This window comes from Delphinapterus leucas, chromosome 17, assembly GCF_059928025.1.
Source record: "Delphinapterus leucas isolate spDelLeu-1000000601 "Yukka" chromosome 17, BTC_Dleu_Yukka2, whole genome shotgun sequence".
NCBI lineage: Eukaryota > Metazoa > Chordata > Mammalia > Artiodactyla > Monodontidae > Delphinapterus > Delphinapterus leucas.
Genome location: NC_143145.1, coordinates 12,386,737 through 12,405,197, shown reverse-complemented (window position 1 = coordinate 12,405,197; position 18,461 = coordinate 12,386,737). Strand labels below are relative to the sequence as shown.

At 52.5% G+C, this 18,461-nt stretch overlaps 1 long non-coding RNA gene across 18 annotated transcripts in view; it reads left to right on the top strand.

Annotated features, from left to right (window-relative positions):
- The window catches only part of LOC111164421 (uncharacterized), a 402,877-nt gene that overhangs the window by 61,139 nt on the left and 323,277 nt on the right, over window positions 1-18,461 (top strand). For all 18 annotated transcript variants that reach the window (XR_016388300.1, XR_016388302.1, XR_016388301.1 and 15 more), the window contains exon 2: window positions 9,266-9,609. This is a non-coding gene — a long non-coding RNA (uncharacterized LOC111164421). The remainder of the gene's footprint in view (window positions 1-9,265; window positions 9,610-18,461) is intronic.

The following is an 18,461-nucleotide window of genomic DNA, read 5'->3' as shown; positions in this document are numbered from 1 at the left end:
CTTTTCCTTTTTTCCTCTTCCAGTTCCTTCCTCTCCTTTAAACCACTCCAACGTCTTCAGGATTTAGAGTGTTTCGTTTTCCTTTTTATCTTTTCCCTCCTCGGAGACAGAAGGAAGTTTCCAGTTCTGGTACTTCCTAGTTAGGTGACCTTGGACAAGCCACCCTGGTGAGCCTTAGCTGTTCATCTGTAAGATGCATCAGTAACCGCTTCGGAGGGGTGGGTGGGCACAAAGCGAGCCCCCGAGCCCCAGGAGCCCGGCTCGTGGCTGGCCCAGAAGGGTGCTCGGTAAGGGTAACCCCCTCCCTCCCTCCCAGCAACAACCACTCACAGCCTCACTCTATCTCAAATGCCTCACACTGAAGAGAGAGCAGTTAGCCCCCAGGAAGAGAGCTTCTCCAGTGAGCCCTGCCGCATCCCTGCATCACTGCATAACCCTGTATCACTAGCGCCTCGTATCACGTATCACCCTGCATCACTGTATAATCCTGCATCAGTGTCGCCCCACATCGCTATCACCCTGCGTGTCTGTCACCTGAGGGACCTATAGCGTAGACCCCTCCCCAGGCCTACTGGTCAGAATTGCTGTGGGTGGACCTTGGGAGGGTCTGTATTGTGACAAGCCCCTAGGTGGTTCTTAGGCACACTCAGGTGTGAGACCCACTGGCCCAGAGAAACCTTCTGGGAGCCTAGTACTGAAACTCACACCGTGAAGGCACTTGGTAAATATGGAGTGATTCACGTACACCCCACACACAGCAGTGCATGTGCGTGTGTGTGTGTGTATGCGTGTGCGTGTGTGCGTGTGTGTGATGCTGAACTTGACTTGCTATGGGTGCTGTGATGCCATGCCACTCAGTTCCCACGGAGCTCTGGAGACTTAATTAAGTTCCCCAAGTCAGTGTTTTTATTTGGACTACGATTCTGATATGTTTTTCGTGCGTTTGAATTTCTGCTGCTTATTTTAAAATTTTCTCTTCCTCCTTTTCTACCTTCTTTCCCTCTGTCTCCTTTCTTTCCCTCGATAATGTTCATATTGCCCGTGTACCTTCTGTCTCCTGACCCCAGATGCCGACGGGATGGGGTGGAAGAGGGGCTTGCCTTTGATGCAGGGGAAGGAGAGGCAGGTGCAAGCCGCTCCGCTCCCTTCATCAATCGCTGGATGTTTTAAACTACTCCCTTCTTCCGTGGAGCGCTGGGGTGACAGCACAGCGGTGATCACTTCCCGAACCTCACACCCAGTCTGTTGGATTTTTGGTCTGTCATCTCTGCCTCCTGTCCCACCATTGCCACTTTGGATTTACCCAGTGTCCCGTGGGCAGGCAGCTCGCCCCCCGAGTTTACTTAGTGAAATGTGCCCGTGTGACTTGAAGGAAAGACCTTTTCCGTGAAAGTCAGAAATGCATTCCAAAGTCACAATCCTGACCTCCCCGGAAGCCCAGCTAATCCAGGTAATAAGAGGAGTTGGAATAAAGGTGATGATTATGGGATGTATGGAGCCCTGGGACGGGATGGGGAGGGAAGGTGCAGCAGGGTTGCCGGGTGGGAAGGTCTGCTTTGAGGAAAGAGCTCAAGCAGAGGAAGTCAGTCCCCAGCCCCCGAGAGCCCGGGAGCTCAGGGTGCTGGGAACGTGACCCAAATCCTAAAGCAAGGCCGGGGTTTGGTGTCATGGTGGATCTGAGGAGGCTTGTAGCCTGATGGTCCCGAGTTCAGTTCCGCCCCTTGAGAGCTGTGCAACATGGGGCAAGATGCCTTCCCTCTCCACGCTGACATTTCTGTAATTTGGGGATTTGAGACCTGTCTCTGGGGTTGTGAGCATTAATGGGGATTAAATGGGGGAATTAAAAAGGGCCTCTTCTGTGACTGGCGACTAATAAGCGCTGTTTCTCGCCCTCCTCCTTCTACCGCTCCCGCTACCCTGGGGCTCTTTTCCCGTCCACTCAACTTGTACGCCTCTCAGGCTGCGCGTGATCCGCCCATGAAAACCGCTCCAGTCCTGCGCAGGGCTCCCTGAGGTCCTGGAGCACGTCCACTGCAGTTTGTGGGCTCAGTCCTTCAGTGGACTGTTTATTTCCTGTAGCCGCGTTGCTTTAATGAGATTTGAAGCTCTTTGCAGGCAGGGTGTGAAATCTTGACTCTCCTTCAGAGTTACTTTCTTGGAGAATATAATGCGTCCTAGAGCTTCTCTCTTTGGAGTCTTATAGGGTGAGTTCTGCTGTCCTGTAAAGAACTGTCTCTTTAGTCCCTGTTGGGTGGCTCAGTTCCGTGGCCCTTTGTCCCCTTTCTTCCTGGGATTTGACTGACAGTTGGGTCTTTGCTGACCTTTCCCTGCGGTTCTTTATGAGCAAAAGCAAACAGAAGGAACTTAAAAAAAAAAAAAAAAGACTTTGAAGGCTTGTCATTTGTAGAAGGAAAGTGTTCATGGCTTTCTCAGTTCATTTCAGTGTCTTAATCACCTTCAGGGTGTAAAGGATCATGGAGGTGAGCTGATTAAATGGAAGGTTTTCTTTTATTGAGGACCTATTATGTGTAAGGGCTTGTATAGGTTAATTCTGATTTCCCGCCTAACTGTGCAAGGCAGGACCTATTTTGCAGGGAGGCAAGTAGATTCAGAGAACTGAAGTTCAGGGTTTCACAGCTGCTTGGTAAGCACTGGAGCTAGAATTCTCACCCTGGTCTGTTTGTCTATAAAACGCTGGTCATTGCTGGGCACGGCTTCCCTCCCACCCACCCTGCTGTCTGTCTTTCCATCCATCTGTCTGTCTGCCTGCCTCCTTCTGTCTCTTACAACTGCTGGTGCTATTTCTCTCTGGTCTGGTCTAGTTAATGAAAAAGAAAGCTATTGTGAAGTAATCCCAGGGATCTGTAATCAAGACAGCTGTACCCCCAAAATAGGTGTGTCTGTAGGACAGTCTGTAACAAGTGCAGTGCCATCACATTCTACCTGGGTGGGCGCTGCTCCCAGGTTTCTCCAGGACCATTTGTCCTCTCACCTGCAGGTGGGGAGAAGCAGTCAGGGGTCAGTTATTTTGGGGAGACCCACTGCCGCACTCCCACCCTGTCATCCCTGAGCCTGGTGGGAATGATGTGACGGGCAAACGTCCCACTCTGACGAGGAACCTTCTGGAGCAGCATGTTGTGGGCAACAGGAGACACTTACCTCGGGAAAAGAGCAAAGCCCGGGACCCACCGACAGGTCACTGGGTCGGGGCGTTCTGGTCAGTTCCTGGCAGTGGATACTGATGCCTCGGGAGTCTCTGTTCGTTGCATTTTCTAGCGACCAAACTCCCAAGAGCCCTCCCCAACTCTGTCTTCCAGAACCTTCTTATCCTGTCACCCTGCCCCCGGTCTTTCCCTCCATATCCCCCTTCTAAGGCAGGACATCCTAGTGGTTAGGCAAAAAGGCTGTGGAGGCAGAGCGCCGGGGCTCCTATCTCAGGGTCTCCGACTCCCGCATGGCTTTGGGCGTACAGCTTGCTGTGTGCCAGTGTCCCCTTTTGAAAACGAGTTTACTACCTCACAGCATTGTTGAGGTTACACGGCGTAAGACAACCAGCGCTCTTGGGGCGAGCTTGCAGGTGGTATGGCCCTGCTCTGCCAGGCCTCTGGTCACGCTGGCTTCAGGAGCAGTGCCTCTCCCAGGCATCGTGTGCCCAGCCCACCCTTTTCGCTCAAGATTTGCTTCTTATTCTGCATCGCGCAGGTCTTAGCTAGGCCACCCTGGGCAAGTCATTTTATCACTCTGGGCCTTGTTTCTCAGCTGTTCAGTGAGGAACCAGATTATTTGCAAGGTTTCTTGTGCTCTGACATGCTGGGGCCTCCCACATTCAGTGTGGTCCAGCCTCTCCTCCTCTGCCGAGCACCCACTACCCTGCCACGGGTACCCGGCCATCACCAGCATATCCGATTGCGGCCATGCACCATCTGCTCGTTCATATCTCTGGATCTCTTGGTGTAGCCTGAAAGCTCCCTGAAGGCAGAGATCCTGTCTTTCTTGACCGATGTGATTTCCAGCTCCTAGCACCATGCCCGACAGTGTGAGCATTCAATGTGCAGTTATGATTAGTCACTTACTATTCCAGCCAACATTTATTGAACCTCTGCTGAGTTCTCAAGGGCTCTGCAGGTCTCCGGGAGCCTGGCTGGACCCGAATGTCAGAATTTTTGAAGAATGGCTCTAATCGGTGGAGGTGGAGGTGGAGGTACCTGGCCTTAGATGGTTCAGCGCAGAGGAACTTCAGTCCGTTGCTGACTTTGGTGAGTGGGGCGGGGCTCAGTCTGCATCTCCCAAGCAACAGTACTGGCTGATCAGGACGGTTGAGGTGATGCTGACTTTCTGCTGAGTCAGGAGCCCCCGTGGGCAGGTCTGGGCACTGAGCATTTTGTATACAGTCTCCTCCACATACGAACCCCAGGGGACATGCGTTTCGATTCCTCGTTTTCATTCAACAGGTGAGGAAACACTTCCAAAGAGCCTAAGGGCTGTGCCCGTGGCCAGCGAGCGACTGACCCCATTGCGATTCCCACCCGGGTTTATCTAGCCCCCGAGCCCCCATCCCCTGAATGAGGAATTGGGCGAGTGGGATGGGGGGGGAGTGGGGGAGCATGGGCTGGAAGGCTTGGAAATTCCAAGGCAGCTGATCCGTGTCATCCCAGCACACACTGGGGAGAAACTGAGACGAAGCAAAAATAGAGTCAGTCAGCAGTCGGACAGCTGCCGCTTTCCCTGGGAACAAATCTGCTTGATTTATCTCCCCAGGTTAGGCAGGCCCCAGCTCTCGGGGTATCACTGAGAAATAATATGGACACGGCTGGAGAAGTTGCCGCCACTCCCTTCCTCAGAAAAAGATAAAGCAGACACCTGCTTGGTAGCATCCGTGTTGATGGAGTCTCGCGTACCTGAGAGAGAGCGAGGCCAGCTGAGACGGTGCGAGCTTTACCGACTGGATCCCCCCCTTGGGGAACCGGTCCCTCCTCCCCACAGCTGGCCCCCCTCCCCGCCCCGGCAGCTTTCAGAGGTGGCGCGGTCAGCATCCGCTGACTCTTGCTCCTACTAAAATGAACACTCTGATCACCGCTGCAAGAGAGGGAAAACATAACACCCGAGTCCAGGAGACCCAGAAGCAGAGAGAGGGCTTGGAGGCCAGCCAGGCACCCACTAGGAGACACGCTCTCCGGCTCCCACCATCACAGTCAGAGAGACTGTGTTTCTCTCCCAGTGTCGGCGCCGGGGGCTGCGTGACCTGGCTTTGTGCATTCCGGTCTCTGCCAACCCAGGATCCCTTAAGCCTTCCTATTCCCAGAGCACTCCTCTGTGCATCCCATCTTTAGGGGAAGCTGGTATTTTAGAAAGATGCTTTCTTGGTGTTGGGTAGGAAATAGAGGCAGGCTGTTTCTCGTTTTTCTTCAGCATGTTCACTACCGGGCAGCGGTCAGCTGTTGGAAATACCTGGTAGGGACGGTCAAGAATGAAGTGACGTATTTGGGCCTGACAGAGGCAGAGGCTAAGAGGGGAAAGACTCAACCAAGAGAATCGGGCCAGGGGCTGTATTTCCTTGTGGGGCAAATTCCATGTCAAATTCCGTGTCACTAGGCCAGAGCGAGCTTATTTGTGAAGTGTTTCCCTGAGCACCCTCCCCGGGGCAGGGTCAGCTGTAAGGCAACAGGGCATGAAAATACAAGGCAGAGAGACCTAGAAGGGGCCATTCCCAGGCCTGAGCGGGTGTTGCCACGTCTTCAGTATTCCAGCAAACGTACTTGCACGGGAAACATTAAAAAAAAAATGTTACTTTTTATTGAGGTTACATGCATAAAAAAGCACACATATCAGGAGCATATAAAACAGCTTGCTAAGACATCCAGGGTAGCCGCCACCGCCACCGGGATGGATAGAACACTACCAGCGTGTGAGAAGCCCCCTCCTGACCCCTTCCCATCACTGACTGTCCCTCCCCCCCCCCCCACTCAGATAACCTTGTCCTGACTTCTAACAGCATAGACTAGGTTGACATGTTTATGTTTTTAATATAAATGACATCACAATGCATTCCCTTGTGTCTGGCTTCTTTCACTCAAAATTACATTTGTGAGATGTATTCACATGCTACGTGCAGTTGTAGATCATTCTCGTTGCTCTGTAATATTCCTGTGTGTGTGCGTGTGTGTGTGTGTGTGTGTGTGTGTGTGTGTGTGTGTAGTATCCAGTCTCCTGCTGGGAGGCGTTTGAGTCGTTTCCAGTGTGTGGCTGTCATGAGTAGCGCTGCCATGAACATCCGACAGCATATCTTTCGGCGAACATCGGTACACATTTCTGTGAGTTTATACCTAAGCGTGGAATATGTAAAGCGTATATTCAGCTCTGGTGCATAATGCAAAACAGCTTCCCAAAGTGGTTGTTTGTCTTTCTTTCTTCAGAATGTCTGTGCACCAGCTTGTATGAAAATTCCACTTCCCCAGCCAAGCCAATCCCGGGTATTGCCTGTCTTTTTTTATTTTGGCTAATCCATTACAGGAAGAGCAAATGACCCAAAAGGAGTCACCTAGCAGAGGATACAGAACTGCTCCCTGAGGGAGAAGTGTTGCTGTTTGATGGTCCTAGAAGCCGTGGTGTGCAGCGCCCTGCATCCTAAGTTCTTGCAGGTGGAGTCCGTGGCAGAGCTGCCTTCTTGCGAGAACGTCAGCGCTGCCCCTGCCCCTGGTCAGGGACCACCGCTTTGCTGCAGTAATGCCCAACAGACCATGGAATAACTCTTCCCCAGGTGACAGAGCTTTAATGTACCCAACCCCAGCAAAACAAACTGGGCTTCATATTTGCCTGTGGGCCTCAGTAAACATTTAACAGACTGTGTGCCCCCTTCCCTCCCCTGCCATTAACCGGGGCTGGTGCCATAAATCCCTGCCCCCCTCCTGCCATAAGCAGCCCCTCTCAGCCGACCCGACTCTGGTCCTAACTTTCTGGTGCGGTGCTGCTCCTGGGCCGGAGCCGAGGAGGAAAGAGGGGCGGGTGTGAGGGGTCCTGGGACAGACCGCCTTCGACGGGTGGGAGGCTGCCTCCATTTGATGTGTGAAATAAGGGCTGACCCTGAGCTCTTAGTGTGTGCCCAGCAACATGCTTAGTGCTTTATGTTGATTATTTCATGTCAGCCTCACAGCACTTCCAAGAAGTGGGTAGATGTGATTTACTCCCATTTTACAGACGAGGAAACCAAGGGTGAAAAATATTTCCCCAGAGTAACATAGCTAGTAAATTTGGTAGCTTGACTTCCAACTCTAACGTTTAAGCCACTCTCCTGTACTTTTGTCTTGGGGCCTGATATTTAGACATTTAAGCTTCCTTTTGAACCCATCTTTCTCTTGGGTCTAAAAGCTGTGTCAGTTCGGTTTAAATGGAGCAAGGGGACTCACTCTTTGACCTCTGGTCGCTGAAGAATGAGTAACACAGAGGATGGATGCCCTTTGGCATGGCTGCAACGATAGATGGAATAATGACCCCCGAAGATGCCCATGTCCTAATCCCCAGAACCTGTGAATACGTTACCTTACTTGTCACAAGGGACTTTGCAGATAAGGTTAAGGTTCAGGACCTTGAGATAGATTATCTTGGATCATCTGGGTGGGTCCAGTGTAATCTCATGGGACCTTAAAAGTGGAAGAGGGAGGCAGAAGAGTTAGAGGAGATGAGATGATGGAAACGGGCTGAGAGGTGCTGTGATAGAGGAAGATGGAGGGAAGGGCCACTAGCCAAGGAATGTGGGCAGCCTCTAGAAGCTGGAAAAGACAAGGAAGCGGATTCTTCTTAGAACCTTCAGAAAGGAACACAGCCTGCCGACACCTTGATTTTAGCTTAGTGGGACCTGTGTTGGACTTCTGGCCTCCAGAACTGTAGGCTCGTGAATTGTGCTGTCTTTTACCACTAAGTATTGGAAAATGTGTAATTGCAGCAGTGGTTGCTGTTGATGACAGTTGGCGTAATGGTCAAGCTCATGGGCTTTGGAGCCAGGTTGCCTGATTTCAAATCCCTGTTCTGTGGTTCTTCTAGCTGTGTGACCTTGGGCAAGTGGCTTAAGCTGTCTGGGCCTCAGCTTTCTCATCTCTGAAGTCAGATGAGAATGTTCTATAACACATAGGGTTGTGGTGAGGATTAAATGAGGATTCTATGCAGGGGGAATGTCCGGAACTAAGTTTTAGCCACGGCCCTTCGGGTAGGCATCCCGGATCAGGGCGCAGACTTAGGAGACAGATTGGGCTCAGATTCGGGCTCTACTCTTCCTAGTTGTCTATGGCTATCTTTTCTTATCTGGAGAATAAGGGCAGGAGTCTCAGGGTGGCTGGGGATTGTATCAGATGGGGGCCAGAGCCTTTAGCAGGCTAACTGCTGTTCCGTAAGGGCAGGTATTGTTATCATGGGTGGGTAGGTGGCTGTTGAGCCCCAAGCCCTAAGCATTGTGGATCCATCTGTTTTGTTTTTTTTTTTTTTTTTTAAACATCTTTATTGGGGTATAATTGCTTTACAATGGTGTGTTAGTTTCTGTTTTATAACAAAGTGAATCAGTTGTACATATACATATGTTCCCATATCTCTTCCCTCTTGCGTCTCCCTCCCTCCCACATCTGTTTGTTTTCCAGTTATCTTTAGAGTAAGTTAAGTACTCTGGGTTAGGATACCAAGGTCTCCCCATATAGCTATAACAGTACTGAGCACCTGGTAGGCGCTCAGCAGTTGCTGAAGGAATGAATGAAAAAGGAACAGGCCCCAGGCCCTGCCCCTGAAGACGTTCATAGCACAGGACAAGGCCTGGAAGGATGCCAAGGCTTTGCGGTTATCTTTAAAAAGAAAACAGAGAACTACTTCCTACCAGCTGACCCCAAACCCCCTCAGCTGGGACCTCTGGGCCCTGCAGGGGAGCCCAGGGCAGGGTGCCAGGCCTGGCTGTGCCGGTCACTCCCTAAGCCAGCCATCTAACCTTTCCGGAACTTTCTGTCCTCCTCTTTATAACGGGCGTACCTCAGCCCCTTTGCCCTACTTGGATAGTTCCTAAGGAGGAACCCTAAGCAGTAGAAAGTTCCCTTGGTGAGAGGGCTCTGGTGCCTGTAGGACACTCCCCCTCGGTCTCTGGCCTCACCTCTATTGTAGTGTCAGAGCTGCAGGGCCTTATTTTTAATGATTCCCCTCTCAGCGTCTTAGGTCAAACATAAGGAAGGAAGAATAACTGCTGCTCTGGGTCCGTGATTGTAACAAGATCGATTTTTCTCCTTCCCATCCCCAGGCTTGATCTTTCGACCAGAAAGGAATTAAAAAGATGGTCCCTCGTGATGGCGGCGCCTGTCAGCTGCGTGGAGCTTCCCTGAAGGCTTTTCTGAGCCGTGTGGATGTACAGTGATTCTCGGCCGCCTGAGGAATAGCTCTGGTGGAAGCCTCTCTCCAATGACACACACCCGCCCCATTTCTGGATGCTAAAGGTGGTTTTGGGAAGGCCCCGGCTGAGTGCCTCGCGGATTCCTGCAGCCCGGATGCCCCTGGTGGACGGAGGACTGAAGCTTCCTGCCTTTGCTGCCGACAGGAGTGTTCGGTTGGGGCTCTGCCAGCTCCCTTGGGGGCTCCCTATGAAACGTAAGGCCCACCTTCTCCTTGTTCACGTATCTCCCGCGTGTTCTGTCCAGCACCCACCTGGGCTTCAGGTGCGAGGTCACCACCACGTGGCCGGCTCTCAGAAGGGGCTGGCATTTAACGAGCTCGCTCTGTGTGTCTGGCATCGTGCTGGGTGTGTGTGTGGGACAGATGGAAATGGAAAGGTGCCTCCAAGGAGCCGTCACTGATGTTGTCATCGTGCCTGTCACCCTCTGCTGATTTGCCTGGTTCGTGTGTCTGTCCTCATCTACCAGATCATACGTGCCTTGAAGGCCGGGGCCTCTTCTGTGTGGCTCTGTGTCTCCAAGACACTGTATAGTCCCTGGCACGCCTCCTGCTGCAGAAAGGGTGAATGAGGACATGATCGTTGGCGAGTTAAGACACTGCAGGCACCGCTGGGTGCCTGTGGAGCCAGAAGGGCCTGGGTTGGAATCTGTGACCCGTATCTGTGGAGTGACTCGGGACAAGTGACTGCTGGATTCCTTGCCCTTCTCTACTCAGTGGGGGTGACTCATCGTCGTCCTTCATAGGGTTGGTGTTGGCCCCAAAATAGTCGTGCACGTGCCGACACCCAGTGTCGTGTCTGGCGCACAGCGGATGCTCAGCACGTGGTAGGGAAGGTGACTCACGGCTGCTTGGGGGAAGGCTTCCAGGAAGGAGGGGTGTTGCTTGGGCCTTGGAAGTCTTTCTGAGCAGAACCAGGTGGGCCGTGCTGGCCTTTGAACTGGGAACTGCTGGTTGGCGTGGACAGTTGATCAAAGGTCCCCGTCCCCAGAGCCCACGGGAAGGCCGAGCGGCCGGCCGGCAGCAGGCAAGGGAAAGGAGCCTCCTGTCCGCGTGAGGGAGCGAGTGGCCGGACTTGGGCCCGGCGACGGAGGACTCCGGCGCTTCTGCAGTTGACAAGCTGTCCTGACCAGGCAGCCGTGAGGTTGGTGGCTCTGAGGGATGTTGCCTTAGCGTTGTGCTGCCCACAGGAGAGTGGCGGCTCCAACAGCCAGCGCCCCGTGCGCTCAGGCCACCTGGGACCACCTGGCACTTGGCTGCCAGGACGGCACGAGGGGCGGTGCCTGGGGTTCGATTTTGGTTGCGTTCCTTCCGGTTCCGCTCAGGCCCGACGGCACTTGTGAGCACGGCTTTCCCTGACCTCCTCGTGGAAGTAGTGGCCCTCTGGTTATTCCCCGCTGTCCTGGTCCACAGCTCCGCCATGCGTCGTGATATTATAACCACTTAGGCAAGGTATTTGATTTCCTCTCTTTCTCCCACCCTAGAAGGCAAGCTGAGGTCAGGAGCCCTGTGTGCCTTGTTCACAGCCTAAACACACAGCAGGCCTCTTATTTACTGCATCGTAGTTGATCAGACCAGGTGGTGATTCACAGAAATCAGGCGGGGATTTCTTTCGGCGGCTGTGAAAAGGACAGACTAGAGGGAGACACGCTTTTTGAGCATCTGTGTAACTTGATCAGCCCAGCAGTTCCCCCGGCGGACAGCAGTGTGCCCATTTTACAGTTGAGAGCTTTGAGCGGCCATGTAACTTGCCCAAGGTTATTTCTCCAAGAGAAGGCAGAGCAGGAGGCTGAGAAGGGTGTTGTGTGTGTGGTGTGCGCGTGGTGTGTGCGGTTTGTGTGGTGTGTGAGGTGTGTGTGTGGTGTGTGTGTTTGTGGCGTGTGTGGTGTGTATGTGGTGCGTGTGTGTGTGGTGTGTGTGTGTGTGTGTGTGTGTGTAGCACTGCCTGCTGTGGAATGCTCCTGGGGTCCTTAGGTCGGGGTTCCTCTTTGTCACCTGGGAGAGACAGGCTTTCAGTAAGAACTCTGTGCTCCCTGTATGGAGGAAGCAGGCCCCATGCTGGGCGGCAGGACCAGGTGTGGTTGGGGTCACAGTACAGCCCCCAGGGGTCCACAGTCTGCTGGGAGGAATTGGTGACAGTTGCTGTGCTCGCTGCTGTCCACGGCCAAGCAGGACAGGGAGAGGAGTCCTCCGGGGTGGGCTCTTGAGGGTCTGGGGGTCCTTGGAGGGTTGGGAGGTTGGGCTGGGCTTGCAATGGCCATCAGAGCTCTTCCTAGGGACGTGAGGGGTTCAGCTAGGCAAGTGAGTGGGGACACCGAGGCACAGCACTGCCCCTTCCGCTTCTGCCCTCCCAGGCCCCTCGCATGTCTTCTGCCATCTCCCTGCGCCCTCACTTATCACATGGCCCGCAGCCCTGCTTTTTCTCCTTTTATCAGTTACTCCCTAGAATAACCCCATTGTGGTGGTCTGGGTTATCTCACGCTCCTCCCGGGAGGGGGTGGGTGGGCTCGGGCACCAGAAGGCACAGAATGGTCACGGCGAGAAGTAAGGTGCCCGCTTTCCCCCCTCTCTGGCTGCTCCGAGCAGCTGCCCCGTGTCTGCGAGGGTGCACCCTGCGGGCACAGATGTAGGAATAATCGCCATTTGTTAAGCCACGTTCTGTGCAGGGCACGTGTCAGACCTTATTCCATTCCAGCCCCAGACTAGACCTATGGGGTGGGCACTAGAACAGTCTCTTTTAGTGCTGAAGTAACTGGGAGCCCAGACAGGCAAAGCAGGTCTCCCCCAGGGAACACAGGCAGGATTGGAACACAGTTCTCACTGATTCCAAAGCCGCTGGTTCACGCAGCTTGGAACTGAGAGACACAACTTCTACTCCCTTCTTAGCCCCCAGTGACTGTGTGACCTCGGGCAGATCGCCTCCCTTCTCTGGGCCTTGGTATCCTCATTGCTAGGGAGACTGTCTAATTTCTCTTCTAGCCTGGGAGTGAAGGCAGCAGCACTTACTCTGGGAAGACAGGTGTAAGCCAGGATGCCTCTGGTGCTGCCGGTCCTGGTGGGCCTGGCGCTGCTGCTATGCTGCCATTTTCTGGGTCCACATCGGCTCCTCCAGCTTTTCCTTTGCAATTGTGTGGCCAGTTCGCATTTCTGCTTGGCCTAATATTATCTCACAAGTCTGTTTTTAGATGCTTGGAAGAACCCATTTTTCTTTGAGCCCTGTTACCCCAGGCTGCTGCTAGAGCATGCCCGACCTTTTTTTTTTAAATTTAATTAACTGATAGGCCCTTGTGGTGATTGATAGCACACATTCTAGTTGACGGGGGAGGGTCTGGGGGATGCAGGGCTGCCCCCCACCTCCACGGACACCCCAGCCAGCATTCCTGGAGATGGCTTAGCAGCCTTGACCTGTTCTCCCATGGCGGGGCCTGGGCTCCTGGGGTTACACAGGCTGAGTCTGGAGACCAGGCTTGTCACTGAACAGCCATGGGGTTGCTTAACGGATGGTGTTTATCAAAGCTTGATTAATCTTCCAACCTGGGGAAGTGGGTGGAATCCCACTTTTACACATGAAGAAACTGAGGTTCAGAGAGATCCGGAAAACTACCAAGATTATCTCAGGAGAGCGCGGAGAAGCTGGCATGCCCTCCTGTCTGTCAGCATTCAGCCTCCCTGCTCCTGCTTGGCCTGTGGTTCTCAAGAGTGCAGTGAGGTGTACAAGATGCCTCTAGGTTATAGAGGGGCAAACTTAAAAAAAATTGTTTTATATTTATTTTAACTTGAATTAGGAAAAGACCATGATTGGCATCGGAGACCTGTGACTTTTCGGATATTACTGCTTAGGATGTACTTATGTAAGTTAAAAAAAGGTCAGTTTTGCACAAATGTTAGGGTAGCAACATGTGGACACAGCCCTCCTGCAGAGGGCTAAATTTGGAGCACATGTCCTTGCTTCAATCGGTGGCACTTTGGCTGTGTGGCCCCGGCCACATCACTGGAGACAGAGTGTTCCTCAGACTGACCTGAGTAGCTCTGTGTCACTGTGCTGTTTCGTCCACTGTGATCCTCCCTAAATCCAGAAGATTCATGATGAAACGATCGCACAGCTCAGTCTGAAGCTAGATTGAAAACGAAAAGAATCTCGGAATGATAGTGCTTTGTAATCTTATCATTCTGCTCGAATTGACAAAGTCAGCTGATCTCAGCTCTGCCAACTCTATTCTACTTATTGAGCACCAAAGTTTTCCAATCAACTCCTGTATTACTCTCTGGGATTGGATTATGAAGTAGTAAATATCACCACTATGCAATCAATCCATTCATTTTTTTTTTTTCATTCATTTCTCCTCAGTAAATAGGGGATAAATACTACCTACCCTATGGGCTTATTGTGAGAATTAAATAAGAGATCATACTGAAGGGCTTACTTCAGTGCCTGACGTATAATCAGCACTCAGAGATTATTCGCTATTTTTAAACCAAGTGTTAAAATGGAGTTAGAGGATCAAAACATACAGACATATGGAAATAAAGACCATTGAGGATGCGTGAGTTACTAATATTGAACAGTAAGTTTAGTTCTGAGTTCCTGGTTAGCACGACACACTGACTAGATTATATTTGTGTCTGAATCAAGGCTTGGCAAACCTTTTCTCTCAAGGGTTGAGTAGTAAATATCTTTGGCTTTGTGGGCTGTACAGTTCTGTCACTACGAGTCAGTTCTGCCTTTGTGTCTGGAAAGCAGCCATAGACAGTATGTAGATGAATGGACATGGCTGTGTTCCCATAAAACTTTATAAGAACTGGCAATAGGGACTTCCCTGGTGGTGCAGTGGTCAAGAATCCCCCTGCCAATGCAGGGGACACGGTTCGAGCCCTGGTCCGGGAAGATCCCACGTGCTGTGAAGCATCTAAGCCCGTGCGCCACAACTACTGAGCCTGCGCTCTAGAGCCCGCGAGCCACAACTACTGAAGCCCACACGCCTAGAGCCCGTGCTCCGCAACAAGAGAAGCCACCACAATGAGAAGCACGTGCACTGCACCAAAGAGTAGCCCTTGCTCGCCGCAACTAGAGAAAGCCGCACCAGCAATGAAGACCCAACGCAGCCAAAAATAAATTAATTAATTTTAAAAAAAAAGAACTGGCAAAGGACCTACAGGCTATAGTTTGCCCCTTGGTCTAAATGAAGGAGACCTGTTTGTCTTTGAAAGTGAGAGACTCCTCCTGGGTATAAACACTAAAAAAAACTTGTTACAAGATGTAGTCTTTATATGAAGCTTGTTAAGCAGCGTATGGATGGTGCTTTCTTTGGGGTTTTACGGAAAATCCAAAAGACCTTCACACTGCCGGTTCTCTTACCATTTGCATAGCAGACATTTGTTGAAGGCTTACTATGTGCCATCCTCTGATGCTCTGACCCTTAGTAAAACCTAAAGACACGTGCATTTTGGCAGGGGCTGCAGCGTTAGCAAGGGGCCACCTTGGTGACTCTTTAGGGTGTCCTTTCAGAGGAGTGTTTTCAGTGTTGGATGCTCTTTCCAGCCCTGGAATTACACACAGGCCTGAGTGCTAATTTGAGTGGCAGGCCTGGGCGCCCGGATCCTACCTCACTGGGTGCCTGGGACCGACTGGGAGATCCTTGCCCTCCTTTGGCTGAGAGCTGCAGTTGTTGGAAGACTGCGGTCTTTGGAGCAAAACACGGCCAGGTTGTGAAACTTTGCTGTTTCATAGCTGTGTGACCTTGCTGTAGTTCCTAAACCTCTCTGAGCCTCACTTTCATCATCCACAAAGTCAGGACCATAACACCGCTGAATCTCTAGTTCTTACCTGAGTATTTGCTCCTTCAGTGTTAGCTCCTCCCCGTGGGGCCCCAGGGGCTGCTGCTGGCCCTCCCTCATCCCAGGAAGCCAGGTCCTGGCTTTTTCAGCTGGAGCCTGAAGTGTGAGAATGGCTGTCCCCTCCTCCTGGGTGAGTGTTTAGTGTAAAAGCCTTGAGAAAACACTGGCCTGTGGAATTCCAAAGTTAATGAAGGGGGCAGATTCCAGGAGGGTCTCTGTTTGACCTCTCACCCTTTCCCCAACACCCTGTTATCCCTGAGCGGGTTTGGAGGCAATAGAAGGTTTATAGCTACTACACAAAAAATTTCTCACGCAGTGGGGCAGGGCCATGGCCTTGGCCGCTGGAAGCCTGGGTCAGCGTGGGTGAGTTTGAGCCTCTTCCCTCTGGCGCCTGTTTAACCTGGCTAATGTGAGAGGCAGGGCAGGCCATCGGGGGAGAAGGGGAGCATATTTGAGAAAGTTGGGGAATGATTCTCAATTTCTCCAAAGGAGGGGCGGAGTGAGGGGCTGTGTGAGAAGTTTGAAAGGAGACTCGGCTGCCTTAAAAAAAAGGGGGAACATTTTCTTCATTATTCTGACACTAGAACCCATACATTCTATTCAGTTAGGGCTAGTGGTGTAGGATAAAGAGAACACGCTTTTGTGGGTGGCTGCAGTTTCAGGAGATGCTCTCTGCTTCTGCTTTATAGAACCTTCAGGGAAAAGCCTTTGGAGGCCAGAGCTAGGCAGTGACATGCCATAGCTTAGGACGCTGGAGGCTGGAGCCCAGCTCTGTCGGTGTCTGCCACTCTGGGATTTGGGTGGCTATGGTGGGCCTTCGAGGAGCTTCGGGGCCTTGGCCGTGCGCTTGTGTTGCCATCTGCCCTGGTTGCTCTCTCTTCTCACCTGTCACCTTGCCGGCACCCATGGTGGTGGGGGGAAGCTTGGTCCTCCTTTCTTGGTCTTGTTAAAGCGTCAGCCGTGCTCATAGCTGGTTTTGCAGGGCAGTTGCTGGCAGTGGGGTCTTTCCCTCCTGTCTACCTGTCTGCTACCGTCTATGACTCTGCATGGGGGTGGGGATTTCTGGGGAGAGGGGGTCGGCTCCACCTAGTTACCAGGAACGGCCCTGAGCCTCCCCATCTCCCCCGTGGAGGCTTATCTGGCTCCAACCAAAGAGCAGCTGCTCCTGGTGAGGTCTCTGAGTCACTCAGAGGTTCAGGACTGGGTTTAGCAGGCGATGACGTAAACAAATAAACATGAGCCAGGACAAGCCCCCAGCTTTCTGCTCACCCAGGGGCCCTGGAAACTCCTCGTTGCATGTTCGGGAAATATGAGGATACTCATCAGAAAGCGAATTTTCCTGATGGAGAAACGCTCCAGGGAGGTGATGGGGGTGTGTTAGAAAAATCTGGTGTTTCCCGGCTGTGTAATCTTGGGGAGGATGCTTGGCCTCTCTGGGCCTTCATCGCCTCCTCTGTGAAGCTGGTTATTGTGAAATTTAGATGACCTCAGTCGTAAAACCCAGCCGGTGGTTAGTCCCCCTTTTCGGAACCTGACGCAGAGTAAACCCCGGACTTAGGCCAGATTTGCGAGGCGGATTGCTTCTGAGACTGTCCTGTTTTCCGGTCGTTGAGTCAGCTCACGCTGTTCTTCGGACTTCTCTGAGGCTTCAGCTCCGTGTCTTTCAGTGAAAGACCTTGTGCCCCTCGTGCGCTTGTGCCCCTCGTGCGCTTGTTGAGAGGACGGGATGAGTCACCACTGGGAAGGTGCCTGAGAGCTGGACAGCGTGGCCATGTCTGGCTGAGTTTCAGAGCCCAGCGTTGGTGGCTGAGCCTGACTCCTCGGGGAGGGAGTGTGAAGGGGGCAGAGGTGACTGGGTCGAGCACATGCCAGAGGGTTAAGGCCAAGTGGCGCTAGACGGCCGAGGCGTGTTCGGGATGCAGGCAGCCCCGCCTCCCTTTAAAGTAGCGGTGCTCTGGGGGTGCTATGGGTGCCCCCAGCTCTCTGCTGCACCCCGTCCTTCGCGGTGACTCTGCTGCGTTTGGGGGTTTCTTCGCATGATGTGAATCATCCAGATCTGAAACACAAACCAAGAAGCCACAAAGGGCCACTTAACAATGGCCCTATTCCCACCCCCAGGATTAACAAGTGTTACGTGACGTTGCGTGTTTGCTTTGGATCATTGCTTTTGTAGATATTAAAAATAACCTAGAGATAAGGGCTTCCCTGGTGGCGCAGTGGTTGAGAGTCCCGCCTGCCGATGCAGGGGACGCGGGTTCGTGCCCCGGTCCGGGAGGATCCCACATGCCGCGGAGCGGCTGGGCCCGTGAGCCATGGCCGCTGAGCCTGCGCGTCCGGAGCCTGTGCTCCGCAACGGGAGAGGCCACAACAGTGAGAGGCCCGCGTACCGCAAAAAAAAAAAAAAAAAACAAAAAACAAACTAGAGATAAAATGGACGTTTGTAGGGCCTCTTCTCCCGTTCCGTTTCCTTCCCTTCATAGAAGTACCACTCTTCTGAACTTGGTCTATTTGGAGGGCATTCGAGGCACCCTTTGGATATTTAAAATTCTTATGCAAGTGGCATAATGTAGGGGTGTGATGGCTGCAGTTTGCTCTTTTCACCCCTTATTATGTTTGGGTGATGCCGCTGCTGTGGCTGATCCTTCATGCCCCTCGTGGTAGACTTTGGGCTGTTTCCAGGTTTTTGCGGCCACAGGCAACGCTGGGGTGAGCTTCCCTGCACACATCTCCAGGTGCACGCGTAGGTGTCCCCAGGGACGCAGGGCACGGCGTAGGCACACTTTCAGCCTTGCCACAGGTTGCCGCACTGCTGTCCTGAGGCTTCGTCTGCTCCCTAGGTAGCACCACCTCCACGTGGCTTTGAGGTTTCCAAGTTGACATTGCGTTTGAATTCAGAGAGCATTGGTGTTTTGCATCTTCCTGAGGATGATAAATGCTTGGATAGCAACACAGATACTGGTGAAAGGGGAAATGAGGGGAAATTCAGGTTCAGGCTAAGCAGACTGTGGTGTGGTGAGTAGGTGAGAAAAGACTTACGGACACATCTGGCGTCCCGGGCTCCCAGGTGTCAGGATGCGCGGCATGAAGGGGAGGACTCTTTTCTTGCTGCCTGGAGAAGCCAGTGCTTTCCTGATGCTTCTATGGTATAATGTTTGAGTCTTGTTCTCAAGCGTTCTGTCAAGTGGTCAGGTCTGGCATAGTGGGCATAGCAGGTG